The sequence below is a fragment of the Caretta caretta genome, chromosome 1 (assembly GCF_965140235.1).
Source record: "Caretta caretta isolate rCarCar2 chromosome 1, rCarCar1.hap1, whole genome shotgun sequence".
Taxonomy (NCBI): domain Eukaryota; kingdom Metazoa; phylum Chordata; order Testudines; family Cheloniidae; genus Caretta; species Caretta caretta.
This window is the reverse complement of record NC_134206.1, coordinates 91,056,964-91,067,019: the sequence shown is the minus strand read 5'-3', so window position 1 is coordinate 91,067,019 and position 10,056 is coordinate 91,056,964.

Here is a 10,056-nt window from a genome sequence, read left to right as displayed (position 1 = left end):
ATCCAATTTTCACTATCCTGTCCTGCAAACAATTCATCTTCTTTTTCAGAAGAGGAATATGCCCTACAATAAAATATATAAACACAAATACATCTTAAAGGTTACCATCAAAGTTTTGAGTGTACTTCCCTGCTTTTGCCTATTTTTCCATTTTCTTCATTCCCTTCCATCTCCCACTTCTGTTCTCTTCCTTTATCTTTGTATCATCTCCCTCTTCTTTATATTATTCTCTTCCACTTTTCCACTCACTTTTCTGCTACTTCCTTTTCTCACCTTTCCCACCCATCTTCTTTATTCCACCTAATCTCCATACATTCCCCTGTTCCATGTCTCCCCTTCCAATACCACTGTCACTTCTTTCTTCCCTGTTCCCCACCTTGTGTCTGCATCCTCTTGCTACTCAGTATCCCTATATCTCCTTCATCTGACTGCCTCTCCCCAAGTGTCTTTCCCCTTTCATAGTTGCTGCACTCTGGACCCTGGCCTAACTGGATTAAGGATTAATCATATCTACAAGGATCAGAAGAACATAAGAATGGCCATACTGGGCAGGCCAATTATACACCTAGTCCAGTATCCTGTCTCTGACAGTGGCCAGTGGCAGATGCTTCTGGCATTTGGAAGTTTAGGGACATCTGGGACAGAGGGTTGCATCCTTGACCATCTTGGCTAATAGCCATTGGTGGATCCATCTTCAATTAATTTACCTAATTCTTATTTTGACCCAGTTATACTTTTGGCCTTCACAATATCCCATCGCAACGAGTTCCAAAGGTTGACTGTGTGTTGTGTGAAGAAGTACTTCCTTTTGTTTGTTTTAAACCTGCTGATCCCTAGTTCTTGTATTATGTGGAGGGTAAATATATTTCACTTTCCCCATAACATTCATGATTATATAGACCTCTATCATATCCCCTATTAATCATATCTTTACTAAGATAAACAATCCCAGTCTTTTAAAACTCTTCTCATATGGAAACTGTTTCATCCCCCAATCACTTCTGTTGATCTTCTTTGTACCTTTTCTAATTGGAATACATCTTTTTTGAGATGGGGAGACCAGAACGATATGTAGTAGTCAAGGTGTGGGTATACCATGGATCCATATAGTGGCATTATGACATTTTATGTTTTATCTATCCCTTTCAAAATGATTTCTAACATTGTCTTAGCTTTTTTGACTGCCGCTAAACATTGAGTAGATGTTTTTTGAGAATTATCCACAATGACTCCAAAATCTCTTTCTTGAGTGACAGCAAGCTAATTTAGACCCCATCATAGTATATGTATAGTTGGGATTATGTTTTCCAATGTCCATTAATTTGTACCTATCAACAGTGAATTTCCCTAGTCTCTGTTTGTCAGAAGCTGGAAATGGGCGACTGAGGGTGGATTGCTTGATGATTACCTGCTCAGTTCATTACCTCTGAAGCACTTGGCATTGACCACTGTTGGAAGACAGGATATGGGCTAGATAGACCTTTGGTCTGACCCAGTATGGCCATTCTTATGTTATATTGTCACCCAATTTAATGAGATCCCTTTGTAATTCTTCACAGTCAGCTTTGGACTTAACTATCTTGAGTAATTTTGTATCATCTCCAAATTTTGCTTCCTCACTGTTTACCCCCTTTTCCAGATCATTTATGAATATGTTGAACATCACACATGCCAGTGCATATCCTCGGGGGCCCCCAATATTCATCTCTCTTCCTTATCCTTTCTACCTTCTGGTTCATGGACCCTGTCCTAACACCTTGGGACTTCTCTTGCAGTGCAGAAACATAGGAGGCTGCTAAAAATTACCCAAACTTGCAAAAGTAATCATTTTTGTAAGTGTGCCAGGCCACCAAATTGTGTCAATTTGGCATAATAACTGACTCTACCAGCTCAGTGCGAGCTCTTCTGGGTGATCAGTTTCTTTGACTCAGTTAACATTAATAGCTGTTATCCTACACCAACTTATTTTCTAAAATAAATGTATAGATTTGGCATGGGATGTATTCCTATAATGTAACCTATTAAGGCTATTAAATGTGCCTTTCTAATAATTTTGAAGAAGATTTATCCTTTTATTTTACCTCTCTGTGGTAGTAAGCCAATGCCATGAGCCAGCTCTCTGTTAGACACTGCTAATTTCAGACACAGGACAATTTTTCTCCTGTGTCCTGTCATATACTACGAGAAGGAGACCCCCTACAAGAATGAGACTGTTATATTGCCTAATGTCTGGGAACACTTTAGGAGCCTGGCTGAGGGGCCCATTTGCTAAAGGATGGTGGGGGAATGAAAATAGAATTACCGATGGGAAGATGGTGTCAGTTATTATTATTTGTATAACATAGCATCTGGAGGTCCCAACCAAGATGAGCACAACAGTGTGCAAGGTTGTTATGTAAATATAGTCCTATCCCTAAGAGCTTCCAATCTAAACAAACAAGAGAGAGACTAAGGGTGAGAGAGGAAATATTTTGAAATGTATTTTTATCAGTACCGAGACATTATTGAGTGGTGCAACAGTACTACATTGCACTGTTCATTAGGATACTGCTCTTGAGTGAAGATTAATTTTCCTCATTTTCATTACTTGCTGGTTTTATATAATGTGACTTCAAATAGTGTAGCTTTTTTAAAATGTAAATTCCATTTCATAGGAAATTAAATCAGCCTTCACCATCTAATTACTCTCACCTCTGCAAAAAGTATACAAAATAGGTGATATGACCTGAATATATTAATTAGAAAAAACTGTCCAAAAATCACTGGACAACTTTGGGAAATCAGGCTACCAAAAAGTAAGTCAGCAAACAAGTTTGTGACAGTTTATAAAAGGTGACATGTTAATAAGTACAAGTCGTCTTCCCCTAAAAAAATAGAAGGGAGAACAGATGACATGGTAATAGAGTGATGTATTTGTTATTCTATTCCATAGAGTTCAAGAAAATTTTTTATATGAAACATTTTTTAGAGAAGTACATTATTATAGTACTACCATCGAGTTGCTCCAGGTTCCTGAGCAGCTTTGATGCATCCACATCTTAATCCACCTAGGACTGTTTGTCTCATGGAATTTGACATGCTTGATCTTTGGTGTAGGGAAGTATTCAAGTGGAGTCATATTTCATCATCTCCTGGCTCCTGAGTTGTAAAAGGACCAGGATGCCAAGGACCATATAAAAGAGCAGACACTTGTTGTCGTCTGGATGTCATATGTGACTTTGGCCACTGTTCATAGGAAATGGTAAAATACTACAGAAAAGAAAACCACCTTACAGTGACTGGTTTTGTAAAACCTATTCACAACTTTCTTCTTCGCAACCTGTCTCACAACACAAAAACAAAGGGTCATTCAATGTAACTGAAAGACAGCAAATTTAAAACCGGTAAGAGGAAACACTTTTGCACACATTGTGCAATTAGACTATCAAATTTATTGCAAGAAACACCACCCAGACCAAGAGTTTAGCAGAATTCAGAAATAGGATTGGATGTTTATATGGATAACAAGAAGATGACCGCACCGCATCTGAAGCAAGGGGAACATTGTCTGGGTTTGCCAAAGGAAGGCAGCTGTGCTTTATGGCAAGGGATGGGGCTGGAGGAGGTCAGAAACTGCTGCAAAAGGTGAGTGGTGGTCAGCTTTGTGGTGCTGACTCACCCCCTAGGAATGTGAGGTCAGAAGACTATAAAGGTGCAAGCCATGGGTGTTGGAAGCCCTTTTTTCACACAGCAGGCAGAGCAGGACCCACCTTCCCTCCCCTAGAGGTGGTGAATCAGGTTAGGTTAGGACCTGCTGATGGGCATTGAGCTAGTCACTCCTTTTTAAGGGGGATGGAAAAGAACTTTTCCATTACCACCAGACTGGGTTCGGTGGAATGAGGTTTTTTTGCCTTCCCCACAGTGGGTGTCAGGGGGGACCTTTTCTGATAAGCCTATATGTCTCAACTTATTTTGTAAGTGTGGGGCAGATGTCCAAGGCAGGTACCTTATAGGGAAAGCATCCAGTGACCTGATAAATGGCCTGGTAAAGCAGTGGTCTCCAAAGTGGGGTGCGCACACCCCAGGGGGTGCACAAGACCATCCGTGGGGGTGCACGGCAGGAGGAGTGCTGCCAAAGGAGTGCAAGTATCCAAGAGTTTTGAAAAGGATATAAATCCCCATGCCTCAGGGAATGAGTCAGCCTCTAACAATTAGGAGTAAGGAAGAAACATTTCCTGTGGGCAGATTATTTCATAACTACTTTCCTTCAAGGTGCCATGCACCTTTCTCTGAAAGACCTGAAGGTGACCACTCTCAGGGACAGGATATTGTAATAGATTGACCATTGGGTTGATGCAATATGGCAATTGTTATATTTATATGTCTTAAAAGAGCTGGAGAATGAATAGCAGGGCAAGAGACTAGACTCTAAAATCTTGACTCATCAAAACTGTAAACAAACAAAAAAAAGAGAAATATGGAATTAAAATGAGATCTACTGAGTCAAGGTCAGTTCTGAAACAAAGTTTTACATATATCTTCTCTAAAGTGCGTAGATGAATTAATAATTGTTATCCCCATCTGCATATTATTGACCCACATGCATATATAACAAAGAGGCACTGGAAAACAAAATCAGTATTAATGGAATTAAAAAAAAATTAAAAGCTTTGCCCTAGATAGTAATGTGACTACAATGGAATCCAATTGCACTGAAATCAGGACAGAATTTGGCCTCCAAAATAAACTAAAATTTAATAAAATAATACCTAATAATATATAACAGTTTTAATGAATGCTTCATCAGAATATGACAAAGCACATTTCAAAGGCAGATACATATTACTCCTTCATTTTACTGATAGGAAAGCTATACACAATGAAGTTGAGTGACTTGTCCAAGGTCACACAATGAGATAGACGCGGTTTTAGGAATTTCCCATGTTATAAAGAAGGAGGAGAAAAGAGAGAGAGATAAAAGTATTATAATTTATCCTGCAATGGTGTTTGTGGTATTTATATTGACAGAGTTATTTTTATCTCTTTGAGGTTGTGTGAATTATCATACAAGTCATTTTGACTCATTTTTTCCCCTTGAGTCTTTAACAACTGCTTATCCAATTGCAAGGACATTTGTTTTTTCCTATCTCTCCCTGAACGCAAGGTGAACCCTAATTTACACTTTCTGCTATGAAAAAGAAAAGACTAAACTGATTTATTCAGAAATTATTTGTGAAATTTGGAAAGTTAAATCATTGTGTTGCTGTGGATCTCTGTTGGGATCTTGAGACAATTTTTGTCTTTGAAGAAGGAAATGTTATCTATCTGTCTTCTAGGCAGTTGACTGTCACTGGAATATCTAAACACGGTAATAATGGAATCAATAAGGATTTTTCCAATCCAACTGTATTTCTCCATTATGCTGTTCTTCTCCAGCTACTAGATTTGTTTTCATATTTTCAAGGATTTTTTTTTTAATTTCCTTCCCTTACTATTTTTCTGTTCCACTTTTCGTAGTGATATGGGATACATTAGGATTTGATGGAGAAACACTTATGTTGTTCAAGCCCCATCAGCCTTGCAGTACACTCTGGTCTTAAGGAAACCATTATGGTCCTGATCCAAAGACCACTGAAGTCAAAGGAAAGTCTTCCATTACTTTCACTGGGCTTTGGATCAGCCCCATGGTCTTTAATAGGAAGTGTCTTTGAATATTCCTGTGAACACAGGTTTGTCCAAGTTTTGAGCCTTTGGATACTGTACTCTGCCTGTGAACATGAGCAGCTCCACATCAGCCAACCAACTATTTTAAACTGGAAATATTCCCTGGGGGCTGTTTCCATCTGGTTTATATGGAGCCAATGAGAGTCAGACGACCTATTGTTACTTGTTCAAATTTAAAGAATTAGCTCCCCATCTCAATAAGATGAACAAATGGTCTCCTTTGTTCATGGACATGAAAAGTTTAGGGACATCTCATACTTTCATATTTGTGGGTCTAATCTCCTGTTTAATTACTTTATTTATTCATTTGTACTGTATATATATTCAACATATTCATAAATGATCTGCAAAAAGGGTTAAACAGTGAGGTGGCAAACTTTGCAGATGATACAAAATTACTAAAGATAGTTAAGACCCAGGTAGACTGCAAAGATCTCTCAAAACTGGGTGACTGGGCAACAAAATGGCAGATGAAATTTAATGTTGATAAATGCAAAGTAATACACATTGGAAAGCATAATCCCAACTATACATATAAAATGATAGGGTCTAAACTGGCTGTTACCACTCAAGAAAGAGATCTTGGAGTCATTGTGGATAATTCTCTGAAAACATCCATGCAATATGTTCACACAAAAGAGTGAAGAGAATGTTGGGAATAATTAAGGAGGGGATAGAAAATAGGACAGAAAATATCATGTTGCATCTATATAAATCCATGGTAGCCTGCATCTTGAATACTGTGTGCAGATGTGGTCACCCCATCTCAAGAAAGATATATTGGAATGGGAAAAGGTTCAGAAAAGAGCAACACAAATGATTAGGGGTATGGAACGGTTTCCATATGAGGAGAGATTAATAAGCCTGGGACTTTTCAGCTTGGAAAAGAGATGGCTAAGGGTAGATATGATTGAGGTCTATAAAATCATGACTGGTGTAGAGAAAGTAGATAAGGAAGTGTTGTTTACTACTTCTCATAACACGAGAACTAGGGGTCACCAAATGAAATTAGAAGGCACCAGGTTTAAAACAAATAAAAGGAAGTATTTCTTCACACAACGCACAGTCAACCTGTAGAACTCCTTGCCAGAGGATGTTGTGAAGGCCAAGACCATAACTGGGTTCCAAAAAGAACTAGATAAATTCATGCAGGATCGGTCCATCAATGGCTATTAGCCAGGATGGGCAGGAATGGTGTCCTTAGCCTCTGTTTGCCAGAGCTGGGAATGAGCGACAGGGGATGGATCACTTGATGATTACCTGTTCTGTTCATTCCCTCTGGGGCACCTGGCACTGGCCACTGTCGGAAGACAGGCTACTGGGCTAGATGGACCATTCATCTGACCCAGTAGGGCCATTCTATGTGTATATATATATAATGTTTGATCTCAGAATAATCAAGTCAGCATTTTACATTATAATGCTTTCTTGAGTATTTTGAGAAAAAAACGTTTCTATTTTCAAGATTTTTTAATAATACTGTGTTTGCATCTAATTCTCCTCAAGTGGATCCTTGCAAATGACTATTGTTTGAAAGGGATCAAGATTGCACTTAATTAAAACAAAACAAACACCAGTTCAAATAGCTTGTTAATGTCTTTTGGCCTACTGACTTTTCCAATTACTCTAGTTTATGAGAAGAAAAAATATAAATTCTGTATTATTAAATTGAATCCAGTTGCTTTGAGGATTATACTCTTATAAAATGAACCAGTATATTGAATAACCTGTAGAAACTAAAGTGATATGAACCCCAGCATGAATAATTCAAATGAAAAAAGAAAAAAAAAATGATTCCCTTGCTCATGATAACATTTCCCTTTATGAGTATTGCTATCAATTTCAACAGGACTTCTGCAAAATGGCAATATTCCATTTAAATATCAGAATTTGATCCTATGTTTTAGTTATTGTTTTCTAATATATTTTATTTTTTTCTTTATAGTAGGTTCCTTCCAGTATCTGAGAATATTATCCTGCTTACTGCTCCTCTCCCTGACATTATACTTCGTAGTTTGTTCATTTAACAACACCCAGGATGGATCTGATCACGTCCTTTCCTTCACCATAACCTGCCCTCATCCCAGGATTCCTCCACCCCTTTAGTAGGAAGGTGACCGTTTTTATCCCTGTTGGATGTCTGCATTGGGAATTTTTCTGAAACAATCCTACCAGTGACCGGGTGACCAGACACCAAGTTTGAAAAATCGGGACGGGGGTGGAGGATAATAGGCACCTATATAAATAAGACAAAGCCCCAAATATCAGGAGTTTCCCAATAAAATCAGGACATCTGATCACCCTAATCGGTGATAACATTTGTTCACCTGAATCTGTGTTAGCAATAGAGGCAGCCCTAATGTAGACAAGGCTTCATTTTTGAAAATACGATAGTTACCCCTATTGAAAAGCAGATTTAATTAGCGTGGTGGTAAAAGAGGGCCTGACAGTGGGAACTTGTTTACACTGGTGATACCACTAACTTAGCTGAACCAGTGGTAGCATCACTGAGAATTTTATTTTTATTTTTATTTTAATTCACCAGTGTAGATTAGGTCTAAAGTTCTTCAAACTTTACTTGCCGTGGACACATGACAATGAAGTTGGAACACAGCCGCACCTCTTGCTGTAATCTGGAGACCTGACACCTGTGTTACTTCATATACAGAATTGTAGAGGAATAAGAAAATACTCTTTTTTCCTAAGGAACTCAGAGATTATGGATCACTGTGATCACCTAGTCCAGGGATTGGCAACCTTTGGCACACGGCCCGTCAGGAAAATCCACTAGCTGGCTGGAACGGTTTGTTTACCTGCAGCGTCCGCAGGTTCGGCGAATCGCAGCTCCCACTGGCCACAGTTCACTGTTCCAGGCCAATGGGTGCTGCAGGAAGTGGTGTGGGCTGAGGGATGTGCTGGTTGCTGCTTCCCACAGCCCCCATTGGCCTGGAACAGTGAACCATGGCCGGTGGGAGCACGATTGGCTGAACCTGCAGACACTGCAGGTAAACAAACTGCCCCATCCCTCCAGCGGATTTTCCTGATGAGCTGTGTGCCAAAGGTTGCTGATCCCTAACCTAGTCTGATCTCTGATTCCCTGCATATTGGGTAATTATTTATGAATTATTTCTGAAAAGCAGTGTATTATTTCTGAAAAGCAGTGTAAAATGCTATCATTATAGTCTGGTAGTGATGTATCCCCACTTTGTACTGGTGTAAATGACTACCGAAGGAGTAGGGCAAAAGAGAATCAAGCCCAACATTTCTAATATGTGCTGTTATTTAACCAACCAACCAGGGGGATAGGATAGTCAAACGCACTTGTAGAATTGGATTTCACAAACGTGAGACTGTTGTCAAGCCATTGGACCAGCAAACATTTTAAGGGCTTATTTACACTAGGGGATGGGTCGTAATGCACACAACAGGGATGTGTTTTCTAAAGTGTGTTAATACGTGGCAAGTTATTCGATACAGATCCTGCTAGTGTGCACTAGGTTCCTTGGTGCACTTTAAGTGTTTCAAACAGCACTACATTAAGGTCCACTAGGGAACCTTTAATGCACACCAGCAGATTGCTTTGGGATATTGCAAATATGAACATAACTTGTTAATATTATTTTAAATTTTCAGAATAAATAATTTCTCTTACCATTTACGTGACAGTTTAAATTAATAAAACCGTAAGCAGATAAATCTTTGAACTGTGAAGATTACAGATAATTTAAGGTTGTCTTGTGTCTTCTAATTGGCACCACCCACGCAGGGGTGTTGTGCATTAGAGAGACACCCTAACATTCAGGGTTAGCCTCGCTACAAGAGGCCTTCATTGGGATGGCTAGCCTTGTTCAGTCCTTGCACTCCAGAGAGTATATAGACACAAGGGGGAGAGTCTTCTGAGGACCTCTACCCTTTTTGAATCTGTCAGGGGCAGGGCATAGTCCAGCCTTCACTGGAACTCCAAAGTTCTGTGATAAAATAAGGTGATTATTTGTGGCAGAATTTGGCAGAAATTACTGCTGTTTTCCCATCTCCCAGAAGGTGACCCACAGATTTATAGGTGATATTAACACACTAAAGTGCTGCAGTAAAGACTAGAAGATCACAGGGGATCTGATCCTGCATTCGTCGAACACTCGTTAACTTTAACTCAGTTTCTGGGTATGCAAGGAATTCAGGCCAGGGGCAACATGAGCAAATGATCTACAAAACCAAACAGGTATGTGATCAACAGTATAATAATATGCATTGCAATCAGAGTGGGAGAATAATTACTAATGAACAATTTATTTGATAATTGTCTCCTCTTTTTTTGTACATAGATAATCCTCAAACAAATTGTGGGAAAAAATC